Source organism: Canis aureus, chromosome 17 (assembly GCF_053574225.1).
Source record: "Canis aureus isolate CA01 chromosome 17, VMU_Caureus_v.1.0, whole genome shotgun sequence".
Lineage (NCBI taxonomy): Eukaryota > Metazoa > Chordata > Mammalia > Carnivora > Canidae > Canis > Canis aureus.
In genome coordinates, this window is record NC_135627.1 from 57,511,919 (window position 1) to 57,531,476 (window position 19,558).

General features: G+C 37.2%; 1 long non-coding RNA gene across 3 annotated transcripts in view; it reads right to left on the reverse strand.

Moving 5' to 3' along the window:
* Positions 1 to 19,558, reverse strand: part of LOC144288070 (uncharacterized) — a 56,995-nt gene that overhangs the window by 36,629 nt on the left and 808 nt on the right. Inside the window, exons 2-8 of one of the 3 annotated variants that reach the window (XR_013356022.1) lie at positions 19,397 to 19,516; positions 18,582 to 18,658; positions 17,638 to 17,689; positions 17,056 to 17,095; positions 15,951 to 16,132; positions 12,926 to 12,977; positions 10,829 to 12,051 (exon numbers count right to left, since the gene is read on the reverse strand). This is a non-coding gene — a long non-coding RNA (uncharacterized LOC144288070). Of the gene's footprint in view, positions 1 to 10,828; positions 12,052 to 12,925; positions 12,978 to 15,950; positions 16,133 to 17,055; positions 17,096 to 17,637; positions 17,690 to 18,581; positions 18,659 to 19,396; positions 19,517 to 19,558 lie in introns of those variants that run through there. The other 2 variants (XR_013356021.1, XR_013356023.1) reach the window with 2 other exon arrangements.

The following is a 19,558-nucleotide window of genomic DNA, read 5'->3' on the forward strand; positions in this document are numbered from 1 at the left end:
TATATTTGTATTACTGATTTGTGTGAAAGTAAGTATTAATTGGTAAGGAAACCCACTAAACCAAACTAATATGGTCAATCATAAAGACAAATCACATGGCATTTTAAATTCAACTTTATCAAAGTTTTCTTTTTCTCTGAGTTTAATTAAAAATACTATCTTTTATAGTCATGTGCAACTACTGTGGCTATAAAAGAGGCTTAAATCTATTATGACACCACAACTAAAAATGAAAAAAAAAAAACCTGTTTTCCTGAGTTATGAGACAGCTTAGCTTGATAGTGCTGAATTAAATCATTTCAGATCAATCCTGGAATCATTCTCTGCCCTAAGGAAGAACACTGCAAACAGAGGATTAATAGGTAGAAAAGGCAACAGCCAGCACAGTTTAAAGATTCTTTTCCATGTGAGCTTTTCCAACTTTCTTACATTTTAACATTATGTGGTCCTTCTGTTATAGAGAAAAATGTTCCAACAGTCTTCAACCTAAATAAAAGAACTAAAACAAGGTTATTTAAAATCACAAGCAATATAGGTTGGTGGCAATGGTGGTGGTGGTGGTTTTTCACTTTCATTTAAAACGGGTTGAAAGTTCCATTGGACAAACTCTACAGAGAAATTGAGAGAGGAAAAATAAAACCCACAATCACTAGTTTTATTTATTTATTATACATTCAGATCTCTTAGTAATTCAGACAGTGTTTCTTTATCTTTGAATTTCTGTTGCTTTTAAACATCTCCTGGAGAATATACAGTCAACATTTCTTTATCCCTGACTGAGAACCTGCTTCTAAGCTCCCAAAGCACAGTGAAGAAGCAAAGTATATAATTCATCTGCATAATTCAGAGCCCATTAATTTAGCTTTGAAACACCATTTGGAATAAACCAAATGTGATTTTTTTTTGTCACCCCTTCATTTTGAGTGTGTTGACAAAGCTCTTTTTAAATCTCCTAAAGGAGATAATGGAAAAACTGATTTTTGGCAGCATCTGGGGAATATTACACTCTTTCTAGGGTCTCAAAATAATTTCAAAGTTTGGCAATCTATCTTTAAAAAAACAGGATTACCTTGGCTGTTTAAAATAGCAAAATACTGGTACATTGAAGTATTTCTCACATTTCCTGAAAATACTAACTCATTTTAATCATGTCTCTTTAACTTTGAGTCATTAAGTTTTATTGAAATATTTTCAATATTGTATGAACTATAATGCCTCTCAAAACTTTTCCAAGGATACTCAAATACTTCTATATAGTGGCTTATTGAGACAATTTTGTAGAAGTGACCCTATAGCTCTTCTTTAAATATCTTGTTATTTGTGTTTGCTTCTTTGTTTAAAGTTTCAGAGCCTTGCTTTTATTTCAAAAAGTCTTAACTACCTAGGGTTCAAATAAGTATAAGAAAGCTAAAATGCAACTTCAAAAGGAGAATGGGAGGGGAACCTCAAACTTTTTGTCAGCTTATAATTAATACAATTCTTCCTAGGAGGCCTTAACTAACTAACTAACTAACTAACTAACTAACTAACTAACAGAAAATGTCTCCAATTGAAGCTGTAAGCTATTTGTTGAATCCAAAGTGAGACCTGAATTGCATTTAAGGTAGAAGATCCATATCATTTAGAAAAATAATTCAGCTGAGTTTTGTAATAATAAAAAAAAAGAGTTCAAAAAGTTACCCAGTAATTATTCCTGAGGAGGAATACAATGTCTTCATTAGCCCAATGTCCATATTTTATCACATTTCAAGATTTTATTTTTAAGTAATCTCTATACCCACATGGACGTCAAACTCAAAAGTTTTGATTTCAGCGTATTCACTTGTGAGATACCAGCCAGATATTCCAATCTAATGTCTATATTTTAGACTGAGAAGTTAAGTTCATTAGTAACGTGAGTTATGAAATGAGACCCAGAGTTCTGTACCCTTCAGAAAGATCTGGAGGGAAAAAGATGCGTCTTCACTGTATGAATTTAAAGTAGCTGTGCTAAGAATTGGTCTTAGGGACCAGTTTGAGAGGTGTTCTCATGCATGCATATGTTTGCAGTAGAGCTGGAACAGGTGGAAGGAAGACACTAATGCAAGGTATTCATCTCATGCAGGTAAAGAAACTAGAAATTAAATTCATTTAGGCTTGATCTGGACTGGGCAGTTATCCTGAACATGTAGTTGTTTAAGATTGGTCAATGTGGATTGGTAGATATTGGCTTATGAGTTCTGAAGTTACTGTCCTGCTTGAAGCTATAGAGTAAGATGGTGTTCAACTTCAAGAGGTTCATGGACCTCAGGAAACTTTAATGCACAGACCTCCAAAGGTGAGAATAGAGTGATGTATTTGCAAGCACTTGAGACAGGTTTCTTTCCTGGTCTAGAACTACCCAAACTCATAGTCTAAAGAAAGAGTAAATGAGAAAGAAGCAGAATTAGCTTTCAGCCCAAGATGGCATAAAGGATGATGTCCCAACAGGAATTATCTAGAATGCTCATAAACAGAAAAATGAAACTAATTGTGTTGTGGTCTTACCACTCTCATTCCTCCATGAAGGGGGCAGGTCAGTCCTTTTTTGATATCCCCGGCCAGTGGTTTTATGGTGTATTTAAACTCTTACAATTCAGGCTACATATATGGAACAGAAAGGTTGAATGGGACTTTATTTTATATCAGTTTCCATGGTGATGCCAATTTGGCAGAGATCAGAACACTAAAGTGGGTGAAAAACAGACTCTCCCACCCCAAGTCCAGATTAAGTGAAGAAATGTCCCCAAGAACCTGCTGCATGACTCCTGGTTCCTCAGCCTGATCAGGAATAGAAAAAGGCTTCAGAAAGGATGGCCAGATTAGTGAAGAGATTTGCTTGGAAATAGCTGCTGTTAAGCTATGAGTTATCCCCACCCCCTTTGCAGGAAGGAGTAGTACTTCCTTCTAACCACAAGGGAGAGGGCCTTCTCACTGGGACCTCTCAGAGAGTTTTGACATGGCTCTATCCTGGGAAATCAAGGAGCTGGAGGAGCTGGAGGGCAGAACCAGAAAAGGCCACACTGTTGGCATCAGCCTCCACCCTACTGATCATGAGAGCAAGTGACATGGGGGTATTTGCCTAGATCAGAAGTTGGTCTTATCAGAGAGACTACTGAAGGAGTCTCCTGAGGAGGTTTTGAGCCCTACCTAAAAGAATCACTTAAAGAGAAGAGTAGTTTTTAGCAAAAAGAGACTATAAGTTTACACTGAATGCCCAGGGCTGAGGGTAGGGCATTAGTGACTGACCCAAGTAGAGAAACATCTGCTCAGGTCATGAGAACTACAGCAGGGAGGGTACTGTGGGGAATCTCTCAGGGGCCCATGAAAATATCACATTGAATAAAGATGCAGAGACACCAGCCAGGCCCTTCCTGGTCTGACAGTTTTAATTAGCTGCTAGGATCGGTGAGCACAAAACCACCCAGCCAGATTAGGAATTTACCTTATCCCTCCCCTCACCCAGATTTAGACTTTGGAGAAGTCCTAAACAAAAGTGAACATATAGGGGAGGGAGGAAGCAGGCTAAGAGGAGAGAGCTGGAGGGCAAGCCCACCTTCCCAACGTGTAAGCTCACAACCAGAAGCTCTAAACTGGGGGAGGGAGAAGATGCAATGTTATGTTTAGACCTTTGGTTATTATGTGCAGCAGGACATTTATTCTCCTTACAAATTGAGATCCTGTTTGTCATTTAAAGTAACCACAGTTCACATAAGAGATCAGAGAAGCCAATGGGAACTGCCAAAATTTTAATTAAGGACTGGGGAAGGTTATCCCTATTGAGGAAGGTTCAAAGGGATAGTAGGTTCAAAAAAATAATCAAGGTACATATTGGTAACAATGCATCCATTTTACTCATTGTATGTTTAAGTTATAAATACATAGGGAAATTTAGGGAAATAGTCCATCAGAGCTTTGTAGCAGGGTCACCTAAGGAAATGCTTCAAAACACACATGCTCAGATTTAATCTTGGAAATTCTGATTTGTCAGTTTGTGGTGGAGTACCAAGTGTATTTTGGGGGGGAGGGGCGCCAGGGGGGGAGTCTGCAGAGAATTCTGATGCTCACCCTTGATAAAACAATTTACTTTTATAAATCCATGGATTACAGTTCATTAATAACAAGTCATGGAAACAACAGGTTTGGGAAGAATGGGACTAACTTGTTGAATCAGAATTAATTTTGAGCTAGATGGGCCACATTGTTTAATATTGTGTAATATTTCCTCCATCCTGTCAGGACTGGTACTTAATGCCAAAAGAATAATCATTAATGTTTTAAAGAACAATTTATATGTAATCATTGGAAGCAAGAGGTAGATGACATGGAGAACGCTGCATTGCTGAATGCAGCGTAGCCCAACAAGCAATATTCAGGAAAAGAAGTTTTGTTCCTGCAGGAGCATATGGCTGAGGGAGGCTTTTAAACATCACTATGGAGTTTCCGGAACTCTTATCCAATCTCCAGCTCCTTCAACTGGAATGAATGCTAAGCAACTGGAAGTGTAAAAAAATGTTATGTTGTCTTCAAGTTCAATGATATAGCAAATTGTAGTTAAGAAGGTTCAGAGGGAAAAGCCAATGTTTCATATTTTATGGAGCCACTAGAGTCAGTTTGCTTCTTTCTTTTTTAAAATTATTTTTTATTTTTATTTATTTTTTTCAATGTTTTTATAAATTTGTTTTTTATTGGTGTTCAATTTGCCAACATATAGAATAACATCCAGTGCTCATCCCATCAAGTGCCCACCTCAATGCCCGTCACCCAGTCACCCCCACCCCCTGCCCACCTCCGCTTCCACCACCTCTAGTTCGTTTCCCAGAGTTAGGAGTCTCTCATGTTCTGTCTCCTTTTCTGATATATCCCACTCATTTTTTCTCCTGTCCCCTTTATTCCCTTTCACTATTTTTTATATTCCCCAAATGAATGAGACCATATAATGTTTGTCCTTCTCCGATGGACTTATTTCACTCAGCATAATACCCTCCAGTTCCATCCACGTCAAAGCACATGGTGGGTATTTGTCGTTTCTAATGGCTGAGGAATATTCCATTGTATACATAGACCACAGCTGCTTTATCCATTCATCTTTTGATGGACACCGAGGCTCCTTGCACAGTGTGGCTATTGTGGACATTGCTGCTAGAAACATCGGGGTGCAGGTGTCCCGGCGTTTCACTGCATCTGTATCTTTGGGGTAAATCCCCAGCAGTGCAATTGCTGGGTCATAGCTTGCTTCTTTCAAAGCATCATTTGAGTTATTTTGCCAATGCGTCAGAACAATCTGTAATACCCGACTGGTCGTGTATATATGACAAAATCAGCTTCTAAAAGTTGTGTGGTGACAGAGACAATCAGCTATGTGTAGTGAATGTTCTTCCCCCCACCCCCCGCCTGAAAATATGTTTGAGAATTTAGTTATCAGTTCCTTTAAAACAATCACAAAAATTTGTTGGGTGCTTTATCCTTTTCAAAGAGTTATCACAGACAATATCTCTTTTTTTTTTTTTAACTCATAACAATCCAAGGAAGAAGGTAGGACAAGCAGTAAAATTCAAATATCTTAACAATGGAAAGTAGCTAAAACCATTAAATAATTAAGTATACTTTTACTTTTCTCCTACTCTGTGGACATATAGACAATAACTCTGAACAGTTTCAGGGTTTACAAGTACCATTCAGTAGAAAGCTTTTTTTAAGTGTTTATTCAAATTTCACTTAGTTCTCTGGGAAACAAATAAAAGGATGGGTGGAGGGATGGGGTAACTGGGTGACAAGTATTAAGGAAGGCACATGACAAGATGAGCACTGGGTGTTATATGTGCCAAATTGAATTTAAATTTTAAAAAGGAGAAAAAAATCCAGTTAACGTACAGTATATTAGTTGCAGTGTTCAATATAGTGATTTAGTGCTTCCATACGACTCCAGGAGCTCATCGCCACACGTGCTCTTCTCACTCCACATTATCCATTTAAGCCATCCTCCTATCCACCTCCCAATGGAATATTACTCCACAAAAAAAGAACGAAATCTTGCCATTTACAATGACATGGATGGAGCTAGAGAATATTATGCTAAATAATACAGTCCGTCAGAGAAAGTTGATCAGAGAAAGATAAATACTATATGATTCCACTGATGTGGAATTTAAGAAACCAAACAAACAAGCAAAAGGGGGAAAAAAGAAAGAGGCAAACCAGGAAAGCTTCTGTACATGACAAAAAAATCTGACTAATTTGGTGCTAACTTACAGAGGCTGACTTTATCCTAACAGGGGCCTTTGTGAGAGACACTGAAGTTTAATAGTGGAAGGGTACTCTCATGAGGTAGCTCCAGACTTCGAGGACCAAGAACGTCCCAGACCTCTAAGAATTAGTTTTTGGAATCTATGTGTCGCTTTGAAACAGCCAACCAAGTGTGTAAGGTCTCTCTCTCTCTCTTAAGATCTGTCATTTGTTTTCAGCTCAACAGCTGAGTCACCAAAGAAGGCAACATTTCTGAGAGTTTAAAGAAGTTGGTCTCTCTTATAATTAGCAAGCACCTGCTCTGATGGGTGAGGATGGTGTGTGAAGGGCAAAATAGAGCAACGTCTGAAATAAAACATCCCAAAGCTCATTTAAAGTGCAAATCCTAAGTTGCATGATTCCGGAGTTTTCAGTCAGAACTCTAGAGAAAATATCCATGAGATCAAATTTAAAACATCTCCATGTAAGCCCATGTAAAGTCAAATGAGTAATACTCCCACAATACATTTGTCTTCCCCTATTTTTGTCTAGAATTTCTTATGAAAATGTTTTGTATACTGCTAGCCACGGCTCAAGATCCTAAATAAGAACGAACATCTAGCTGGAGTCCTGATTCCACAGAGCAGCCAGGTCGCCTTGGTCAAAGCCACTTTACCTCTACTCACCAACCTTGGACATCTGTAGAACTGAGATATTACCACTTACTTTACCTTCAGATTACATGATATAAAATGTGTGAGATTATTTTACAAACTTCATATAACTGTACAAAAGGAAAAGATTGTTATTTCTATAGGATGTCCCATCCACCTGGGTAACAGAGCATACTTTGGCCTTCACAGTTACTATTTGGAGCACCTTATTTCTATCATGACAGCACACTGCTTTCCATTCCTTTCTTACATAAACCTGGCCCTTGTCCTTCTAGGTGGTGTCTCATGTTTTGGATTCTGCTTGATGACAGAGCTGATTTATCTGTGCTGGCCCTATGCAAACCTTCCACCTGACCAAGTTCTAATCCCCAGAGTTCCATCCTAGTGTCATATGTCTGGCTAATGCCTCTCCTAGGATATGTCCCTGAGAAAAGAAGGGAACATATTCATCTATCAAACCTCATTCCCATTTCCTAGGTGCTAGCAAAGTGACTCTGCAGGAGGACAAAGGACAGCCCTGTGGACACGGCTAAGGATGAAAGGGAAGTTGTGCATTCTCTGCCTGCCTTACATTTTTGTAATTCCCCCTGTTGTCACTTCTGCCTTCCAACAGCACAATTGATACAGGAGAATTGTCCATTCCAGCCTCCCTTCTCACTATGAGGCAAATGAGACACCTGAGTCAGGTCCACCAATTAGATACATCTACATCAGACTTCTATTGGGAAGTGAGCAATGTGAGTGTGAAGGCTTGCCAGGGCATTTATTGTTGATATGGGTAATCATGAGGAGTCCCATTTTGAAAGTAGTAATGACAGTTGTAGGAAAGTCAAGTTCCTGGAAAAGGTAGCAGTTGCAGTTAGGTTGGGTTCTTGCAGGTGCAGGCAGCAGCAGCAGCAGCAGGTTCTTCATGAGGCCACTTCCACAGTTTTCATTATTGGCCTTGAAAGCTTAGGGTAGATTGTGTTTCTGTAGCCCTGTCTGCAATTCTGAGCCACCTAGTGCTCTTTAATACATTCCCTTTGTGAGTATGAAGAAAACGGATTCACTGAGGCTGAGCAACTCTCCAAGAGTCACACAGTTGGTTAGAGCTGAGATGAAACTGGAAACACTGTACCATCTCCACAAGACATTGAACTGCTTAGTGGAACTTGTTGATCTCAATTTACTTATCCCTTCTTACATACTCTCTAATATTTAGCTCTTGATTCAGCCTTCTTTGCTCCTGGCTAGAACCTACCAACTGAGAATGTGACCATCAAAACATCATGATCTTTGGAGTAGAGAGGACGGTTTTGCCCAGAATTACAGTGACTGCCCTTGACACATGCATTTAAGTGCTATGACAAGCTCTCGACTGAAATGACCCTCCGTGACTCAGATGTGTCTCTCTAGTGGTGGGTTATGCATTCTATGACTCTCTCTGAGTCATTTCAAGGCAACAGAATCCACAGCTCTTTATCAGACAGAAGCACATTGTTGAGGATTATCAGGGGCTGCAAGGGCCAGTGGGCTAGTTTGTGACTCAGAAGGGAGCTAGGATGGAGGAAATGAGACCTTACACTGTGACTTGTTTTACTGCCCCTGTGTGGTTTCCAAATTTCGGTGCTCTGACCCAGACATCTCAGGGATGACAAAGCAGGTGGTCCTTTTTGGAACATGCATCAGGAGACATAAAAGGAGACGTATGCAATAGATGGGCTGACAGACATAAGCAGTCCCCAAATGCAATATGCTCACAGTGACTAGGCACTTCTGAATGACAGAGAACCAGTGTTTCATTCCAGCATCATACCTCCCACTCATTTGCCACTATGCTTAGGGAATGAAATGGGCTTTGATATTCTCCTAAGGAAAACCACTGGGAAGCAGATCTGCTGGGGAAAAAAATGACCACAAATCAAAGAGTAAACATTTTCAAATTACCAGCTCCTCCTCGTTACCTGTGTCTTCCATGTACAGGTTGTGTGCGTCCCAGCACATTGTGCTTTAATTTCTGGTCTGAAATAACAGTGCCTACTAACTTCCCTCCTCTCCTGTCTCAGTAGAATATTCCTGACACACAATTACATTACGTTTTTATTTTCGTTCTAAACCACCGCAACTGATGGGTTTTAGCCTGATCCCAAGACTTTTGCTATGGGAATTAAATAAAGTTGTCTATTACTGGAAGTTTCAAGGCATGAATTCTTTTTTTTTTAAATATTTTATTTATTTATTCATGAGAGAGAGAGAAAGGCAGAGACACAGGCAGAGGGAGAAGCAGGCTTCATGCAGGGAGCCCGATGTGGGACTCGATCCCGGCACCCCAGGATCAGGTCCTGAGCCAAAGGCAGCCCCCCAGGCGTCCCTCAAGGTATGAATTCTATGTCCAAAACCATGCAGGCTAAAAAAAATAGGATGGATGCAAACCACTGACTTCCTGAGTCATATTTTTTAGTACCAGATATTTAGTAACAAAAATCTTACTTCAAAGGAAGTTTCCTTCAAAACCCCAATATATAAAATAGATACAAGAGATATTTGATTACAAGGTTTATGTTTAAAATATGCAAAACATACTTGTTTTAACATCATTCAATGAGAACCCCTTGAAACATCTTGACAAACACAAAAATTTGAAATCAGGAGAGTGATTGACAGTTACAGTCTTATATTAAAATCCACATCCAATATATTCCTGTATACTTCGGGTGGCATAGTAATGAGAAAAATGTAATTCACACAGATAAGCATTATAAAAGTGGAAATTTTAACAGCTTGCTTTGAAACCTCAAGATATTATTCAGCAATCATGATTCTGAAACTTTAAATAGGAGTATGAAATTATATTCCAAAAGTTGAAACTTATGAACATGAAAGTTAAAGAAAAAGCACCCAAAATTTTAAAGTTCCAAAACCATCTAATAATCAACTTTATTGTGATGCAGCTGATCCTATATTCACTGTTTATTACTCAATTAATTAATGATTATTCGGTGGCAGGGGCATCAACTGAGAAGATATATCTAACTGTTTCTTGGCATTTGATATATCGAGGCTTTTATATAACATAAATATGTACTTCCCTGTACATTTAATGTAAAAAGACACACACAGACTGAATTTGCATAAAAGTCCTACAAGTTCTCTAATTTCGCTCACCCTTTTACAAAAGTTCACGTATCTGTGGAAATGGTAGGAGAAGATTTAGTCCAAGTCTTAAATGTGAAAGCACACGCACATATGCACATATTCAAGTACACAAAATTTACCAGGACCACACATTAACAAATTAAAGGTTCTTCTCGTGTTAAAATTGTCATATATCACCTATGAGCGGCGTGATGTTTTTAAACTGTGATTTTAAAATAGTGTATATAATCAAACAATTATAATCCCCTGAAAACTTCTGGAAAACTTAAGAGTCTCTGAGCTCTGAATGTCACTCTCATAAATTATGACCTAGAGGCTGAAACTAAGGATTAAAAAGAGAAAGCAAGTTCATACACATGTCTAAAAGATGCAACTACGTAAAAAATTCTTACCCACAACATAGGAAAAAATAGTATTTGGCCCAGAATCTTGGTTCCCCACTAGTAGATTATTCATTTTGCTTCCAAAGAAGTCTAAGACGGGGCCATACATTTTGAGAGCTCTCATGTGGGTCGGATATACCCACTCTGTGCATGGAACACAAGCCTTTCTTCCTCTGTCACCCAGGAGCAATTTCTGTCTATAGTCATCTTTAAGGGAGATGTGTATTTTCTTAATAAGGTCTTTTTTTTCCCTTTAATATTGGATGCAGACCAACAGTTTGTCTAGGAGGTAAATACATATATTTGGCCTTCTATTGGCCCAAATATATATATATATATATATATATATATATATATATAGGCCTTCTGTTTATATATATATGTATATATGTGTGTATATATATATATAATGATGAAAATGATGAAAAGCTGTTCTCAGAAGACTGGTCTGGCCTCCAGGAGGGAGGAAGATTTTGTTGCATATCCTGTTCACCCACATCTGGATGTTGGCTTTCTGCAAACCCAGGATTTGCTTTGTCCAGGGGCAATTTCTGACACTGACCTGCCTCATCCTAGTTAGCACCTTTTCACCCTAAGACTAAGGAACAGGTTTTAACTGCTTTCAGTTCTTAGTTGCTTTTGTGGCATTTTTTTAAAAGTTATTTTGATTTTGAAAAATAGGAAAATATGCAGAGTAGTACAAAGGGGTACAGTAGTAAATCCCTATTTATATACTATGCACAGATGTTATAGGTAGGCTCATTGACATATTTGTTACCATCTTTCTTATAAGAAAAACAATTTCAGTAAAATGATTTATTTTCTAAAAAAAAATCTCATATATACATGAGAGTGAAATTATCAACAGATATATTTGTCCTAGCAATGAACATTGAACATATGAGACTGATCAGAGGTGAAGACATGGACGGGAATATGTTGCCCTACGTAGCCCACCAAATGTTTGCTTTCTAGCAACTGGGGCAGTATTTTGCTATTGGCAGAGGAACTTTGCAGTGTAGATTCCATAAATCATTTGATACCCTGTCGGTGTACAGTTTGCAAACAACACTGACTTCTCTCAGGATAGACACATATTTTGACATTTTTAGTGGCTACAAAGATAAACAATGTCACAGTACTCCTTTGGTTCATTCCCCCCCAGAATTCAGCTTGTTTTCAGTATATGCCGTGTTTAAATGAATTCCTGCCCTGACTCCATACCCTTGTCCCATTTACTGTTGGCAGCCTTAAATATGATTTTACCGTTTCACACCCTATAAATCATTAAAGTCTGTAGGTTCTCCCAAGAGATATGAAAGTTGCTGCTTCAAAGATCTCCTGAGGAATCAGGCAAAATTCAATTCCTGCAAAACTTGAAATGTTGGACAAACCTGCTACAGGAGCCTGTGATTTCTAAAGAAAGAGTGGGATTTCTCTCGGAGCATGGCCATGCATTTTTGGTCCAATCACCGTGATTGCAGAAGGAGGTAATCCAGGCTCAGATTTGCAAGCCAGGACCAAAGTGGGCCTATGAATGATGAAGAATGGAGCTTTTGCTGGATTGAGGTACCCAGGAGATTTCTACTCTGGGAACTTCTCATTTCAGAAGTCCCCTGGACATGTGAGGGAAAAGGGTGAAACTCAAGTTAGAGATTTGTCACTTTCATCAAGGCCTGATTAACCAAGATTAACCTCAGAGACACTCAGGAGAGTTTGGCAAATTCCCCCCAAAAGCTAGGAGCAGCTGTGATCTTAAACTTAAAACTATACTACGCCCTCAACTGATGAAAACTCACAGTGCACAATATACAGAAAGCCTTTGATGGATACTATTGAGAACAAGGAAAATGAACTTACTTTTCTCTTCAACCATCTCATTCATATATTCATATACTTCATCTCAATCATGAGGAAAAAAAAGATGGAACACAAATTTTTCATGGGGCTCATAAGTGAATACCAAACCCAGATTGATTTCACTCTTTCTAGAACAGGGAGTTTGGGATCTTTTATCAACCCAGGTCTTCCTAATGAATAAAGGTCCATTAATTCAACCAAAGCATCTTAAAATCTTAAATATTCTTAGGCAATACTAAGTATTGAGAGCTGTCAACCAGAAAACTCAAATCCTATGACCCACAAGCTAATCTGTATTTGTCTCAATTGAATTTGAACCTTTTCTTTTTTAATGTATCTTTGTTTACAAGCTTGTCCAGAGGTAACTTTGAGTTACTAAATTTCCCTATCTGAAATTGGGTTTTTAAAAAATTTTTATTTAAATTCTAGTTAGTTAACATACAGTGTAAAATTAGTTTCAGGCATACAATACAGTGATTCAATACTTCCATACAACACCCGGTACTCATCACAAGAAGTCACATGGTCTTTTTTAAGAGGAAAGGAGAACTTGGACAGTGATAGCACTCTGGTACAGAAGGAGCACTGGCCTAGGAGTCAAAAGATCGAAGAAACAGTTTGGTCACTTACCTGCGTGGCCACAGACAGATTCCTCAATTTCTCTGGTGCTTGATTTTCTTGTCTGAGTAATGAAAAGATTGAACAAGATGGCCTTTTAGGTTCTCTTTAAATTTAAAACTCCATACCTCTCTTCAACTTACACTGTCTATTTCTTCATTTGAAAAATGTAGATGATATGGGGCAATCCTGATTATTTAATGGAATGTTTTTGAAAAGTATGTAAAATGCTGAGGGTAGAATAGCCTGCATCTATTCTGGTCCAATTATGTAAGCCAAGCATTATGTTATCCATTTTATATACAATAACTCAAAGAGCCTGGCCAATATTAAGTAGAATATACTCTTTACCCACCATCTTGCTCTACCCTCCAACCTGCACTATTTCTTTATAAGTCATTGCCTCCTTCTTGTGTTGGAGTAGGGAGCAGAAGTCCAAAAGGCATTTATGGACATGAAATTAAGCCAGTTGAATGCAAAAATGCCAGGGTGCAAAATGTAATTGTGATGTGTCCAGAAAGACAATGAGAGATTTACGTATCACAGATCCAGTAGTGGGGAAATTCCTTTAAATTAGAATTGTAATATTTCTTCCATGAATAAATCTTTAGGCTTTAGCACATATTAAACTAACATAGAGTCAGTTCTTCCCCTATCTCAACACAGCTTGGTTTTAAGCTTCAAGAAGCCAGGGAAATAATTTAATTCAACGCTCTCATTTTGGAAGTAAGTAAATGGAGACTTGGAATACTTAGCACCAACACGTACAGGATGATAAGACTATAGTAGTGGTGCTGGGACTCCTATGCCACTCTTCTGATTCCCAGTCTGTTGCTCATTCTGCTATAGTTAAGCAGTCACCGGCGAAGAGTATAGAGTTCAGAGAGGCAAGAGAGAAAACTAGTTTTTGTAACATACCACACTTTTGGTTCCCTATGATCCAGTCCTCTTTGAAACTTAGCTAATACCAGCTATTTTCCCTCTTTGTCTTTAGTTGGCCCCTAGAGCACTGAGAAGGAGCACTGTGGCTCCCAATGCAGCATCCCTGATTCCCGCATTAATGGGTCCTTTGGGACAGAACCCAACCTCATCCCAGCCTGACATTTAGATGAGCCCAGAGTTGTTCCTATTCTAGCATTAAAATCATTGAGAAATGTCTAAATTTGCATCGAAAAGATGGGATGAGCTAGAGCTAGCTCAGAGCCTCCTTTTCCCGATTTCACGGTTTTAAAAATAAAAAGAAACAATTAGAAGATAGATCTATATCCTAGACTTTAAAAAAAATAAACAAACTATTTACCAAAATACTGCAATTAGCCAGATTCTTCTGGTTGACTCCATAGGCGATTCAAGCATGTATTGAAATGAAAAACTGGACAGAATTTTTAGTGAGTATACTTCAGTCTGCTCTTGCAACCAAAGTACACCTGATAAGTCTTAGGGAAATTCTGTATGAGGGTGAAATTTTAGCACAGTTGGGAAGAGCATTTTCCAAATAAAGAATATTAATATCTTATTCACTGAAAAGAAAGAGGAGGAAACAATATCTGGTAAGCCTGAAACAGTGACTGTAGTTTTCAGATGACAAGTAAGAAGCTGAGATGGCTAATTATTATCCAGGAGATGTCATTAAAATATTAGCTCATGAAGTGTGATTACAGAGTGCAAGCCTACGCAAAACTGCCTATTTTTCTACACATTGAGACTTGAAAATTTTACTTTTCTATATCATTAGTGTTATTATTATTGCTGGAATGATAAGAGGACATTACATAATCATGCCTAGTGAGTCTCAGCACTTTCACAAGTGATTGAGTGCTGCCTTTCATGGAGGAATTCCAGAATAACACCAAGTCATCAATGCTAATTCCTCGTATCCCCAAAACTCTAGCAAAGCAATCATTATTTTAAATTTTCACAATTACCAGAATATTAGCATTTTTTTTGACATTGACCTTACTCTAGGCGTTTTCCTACTGATGTAAATTTTTCTTATAAAACCCGTATTAGAAATAATTATACAAGTTATCAAAAGCCAGTGAGGAGCGAAAAAAGGTGGATTTGACACCCAGATATAGCCCATTAACCACAGTGGAATAAATAATTTCACTTCATGTTTAAATATTTGAAAATATAATAAAGATGATTTTCACATGAAGGAACTAAAAAATAGTTACTGGGAGATAAGCAAAGATGATTTTTCACTGAAATGTAGATCAAGTCTCAAAGGTTTAAGTCACACAGGAACTATGACTCCTACTGGTTTAAAAAATCATGTTTATTGAAGTATATTTCATATTCAATAAAGTCACTCTTTTTTAGTGTACAGTTCTGACTTTTGACCATGCATACAGTGTATTACCACCACCACAGTCAAGATATATGACATTTCCACCACCCCCCAAAAGTTATCTTATACTCTTGCAGTCTTTATAACACCCACAATTTCTAGTTTCTTCTGACCCAAACTTCTTCTAAGTTTAGCTGAGCTAATATTAACTGCTTTGCCTTTTGTATCCTATGGTTGGTTCTTCCAAGCACTGCAGAATTAGAAACTGTGGTTTTCAGTACAATAGTTTTGATTCTTCTATTTTTATGAATTCTTATTTTTGATGATGTCCACTAAATAATAGCTTTGATTCTTCTATTTTTATGAATTCTTATTTTTGATGATGTCCACTAAATAATAGCTTTGATTCTTCTATTTTTATGAATTCTTATTTTTGATGACGGCCACTAAATAGCGTTTTCCACAAATTGAATTTTTTTTGTGTCTTGTCTAAGAAATAGTACCTAAGATCACAAAGATTTTCTCCTACATACTCTTCTCAAAGCTTTAATAGTTAAAAGTTTTACATTTAGATTAATTTTGAGGAGCTAATTTTTGTACCTGCTGTAAGATATGAATCATAGGTCATTTTTTGCATATGGATATTTAATTATGTGTGCACCATTAAAAAAAAAAACTATGCTAGCATGTTTTCATTTGAAGCTCACTGTTAGCTGGGACTTCAGCTGCTGTTTCTACCATAATCACCTCTGTGTGGTCTCTCCACTTTGTCTGAGGATCTTCAGAAGCCCAGATGCCTGTGACAGGTGGCTGGACTTCCTACACCGCGACGCAGGGCTCCAACAGTGAACATCCCAGCCAAGAAGGCAGAAGCTGCACCACCACTTAGGACTTAGTTGCAGCATCTTTCTGCCATACTCAGCTGACTTCTGTGGTTATGAGCTCACCGAATTTCAAGAGAAATGGACGAGAGGAATAGGTTATATAAATGGCCACACTGAATAAAAGCATGCAAGATGAGTGATATCATTGAGGCCTTCTTTAGAAAATACAGTCTGCCAAAGGAAACTCTTTATTTTACTATGCCTAATCCAAGAAACTCATCATAAATTGTCTTCTTTAAAAAAAAAAGGCAGAAAAGAAACTTTTTGGGTTCCTGGACAACCATGGACTTCCACGCAGCAAGACTGGCCATGTAGACTCATCTACATGACTGAACCACAACAGAAGAATGAGATATCTCAGGAAAGTTCACCTTCTTTTCCTTTGGGTAGCTTTATATGGTTACAGAATTTTATAGCTCCTCCCACTCCAGTCTTATTAGAGATGTGGAAACCAGGAAAGGAAGAGGAGAGGCATACCTAAGTGATGCCATCCATTTCTCACTTGACAATTCTCCCCAGATATCCCACGGTTGAGAAATGCTCTATGTCCCTTCGCTTTAGGTCCAAATCTTTCACAAGGATATGCAGACTGGCCAGAGGACCACGGACCTAAATATGTCAAGGTACCCTTGCTAAAAGGAAAGGGATTCATGACTTTATATACTGAGATGCTATATCCCCTGAGTCTGAGAATAAGAATAGCTGGTTAATGGAGTGGCTGAGGATGTTTGGGTTGGGGCTAGGAAACGTGGATTTCCAGGATATATGAGTGAGTAAATTTTATGTTATATATATTTTGTGACAATTTTAAAAAATAAATGCAATGGTAAAAAAAAAAAACCCGCTAAAGTATCTATATTAATATCATAAGTAGAGTTCAAAGCAAAATTATTCAGGATAAAGACTACAAATATGCTAAAATCCACTCATTCGTAATGATACTAAGAAAAGACAAACTAATTGCTCACCTTTGAAGATTGCTAGGACACCAATTCATTATTCTGAAAACTTATAAAGAAAAAGTCAAATTTTTAATATCTGCTCTCCTGTACAAACTATTTCAAAATAAGCACAATATTTCGAGAAAGTTCATGTCTACAGTAGAAATTTGAAGACAAAAAGCAGAAGACATAAGAGAATTATGAAGTCACTATTCTGAAACCTCTAATGAAAGAATGGATCTAGGCAATTACCATCAAACAATTTAAACCATTAACCACCCACCTTTCTGTAATGATTTATGATGAATGGATTAGACTGGCATCATCTGACCTCACTGCAATGTTGTGTCATCGCTAAAAGACCAAACGTCATGGGTCTCCTGCTATGACGCAATGGGAACTACTTAGTACCATTGATGAAAGATTCTTGCCCATAAACAAAACAGAAATCTGAATTGAAGCAAGTGCTTCCATATATGCAGGAGATAGATGAGTGTGTTTAAAGGTACCACAGGATTCAAAGAGCTAAATTTAGAATTTGGATATTCAACAAGTTAAAAGATTTAGTTCCACCAATAAATGTCATGAAAAAAATATTAAGAGACTTACCAACCAAATGCAATCTGTGGCCCTTGCTTGGATCCTGATTCAAGCAAAACAACTATAAAGGGACATTTTCACACAGGGAAAAAAAATAATCAGGGACTAGATATTAGAATGGAGAATTAATATTGATAGTTTTCAGAGTGATAATGGATTTTTTAAGTGTTAGTATCTGGTAGAGGTACAGGTGTACAGGTGAAATTTTACAACACCTGGTGTTTTAAATATTCATCAGGGAAAAAATACTGTGGTATGACTAAATCTAGATTCACAAAATATTGATAATTATTGAAGACAGGTGCTGAGTAAGTGGGGCTGATGATACTATTCTATTACCTTATAAATGTTTTTAATTTTTACAATAAAAATACTTTTAAAATATTGCTTTAATTATTCTGTGCCATGAGACCTGTAAATAATTTTGAGAGTTACATAATTAGTGGCAAAGAAAGTCTAAGTGAAACACTGAGAGGTTTCTGTTCCTTGGTGTCCTGATTTTTTATCTGGTTTATTAAAAAAAAATTAAGAGTAGTCATACAAGAAACAATGGGTTGGATACCGTTAAACTTGCTATCACCCAAATTAACTTTTCTTGGCTATGTTATTAGTTAATAGAGAACTTGTTAGCCATAGGTTTTGTTATACATATTCAGCTCAATAGAGAGAGGCAGCCTAGAATTTGAGACAAGGAGACCTCGTCTCGTGTCCATGACCTATTATTCACTGTTATTTTTCTGATTTTATTTATTTTGCCCTGTATGTGTATGTGAGAGTGAGACCAAGTAAAATATGTAAAGCATTTCAGCCATGGTGTGATACCAAATACACTTAAGTTTTCCTATATTCCCCACACAATTTTTCACACTAAGAAAATTCAGTCATAAATGTATATTTTACAAAAATTTACCATGTCTGTTGAGACAAATACAGAAGGCCAAAAAGACACCCACCTTTCTGTAACTCAAACACACAATTTAAAATATTCTTATAGTCTTGATTTTCCTCTTCAGTCCCTCATGCATTTCTCCTAAAATACACAATGACATATCTGTCCCCAAAATGCTTTTTAAAATGTTATTCTTCTTTATTTTATTTGGTAAAAGAAATTCCCATTTAATTATACTGAAGCCTGTTTTGTTTTTTTGTTTTTTGTTTTTACCTTCCCAGCTTTAATCCCTTGCACTGTTTAATAGGGAGTATAATGTGTATAAGTGAACAGTTGCCAACTTCCAGATGCTAAGAGAATTTGAAAAACTATGTACCTGTGTTAGGTAAGGAACAACTTGTTTAGGATGTTTTATATATATATATATATATATATATATATATATATATATATATATATATATATATGACCATTAAGACAAATAACAATTCAATATCACCACCTCATACTTCGAAGTAGCATTGAGGGTTTATTTTGATCATTTGACTATAGTTGACTCAAAATGTTACACTAGTTTTGGGTGTACAACATACTGATTCAACTTCTCTATCCTTTAAACTACGCTCATCGCAAATGTAGCCACCATCTGTCACCATACAGCACTATTTCAATATCTTTGACCCCACCCCCCTCTGGCAATCTTCAGCTTGTTTTCTGTATTTATAGGTCTGGTTCTGACTTTTGCTTGTTTATATATATTTTTTAGATTCTACATATGAGTTAAATCATTTGGCATTTGTCTTTCTCAGGCTGACTTAGTTCATTTAGCGCAATATCATCTAGGTCTCTCCATGTTGTCACAGATGGCGCAACACCAACCTTTTATGGCAGCATAATATTCCATTGTGTATCTTGGGTAGGTATAACATATCTTCTTCATCCATTTGTCAATGAATGGACATTTAGGTTGCTTCCATATATTGGCTATTGTAAATAATACTGAAATAAACATAAGAGTATGTATATTTTTGAATTCGTGTT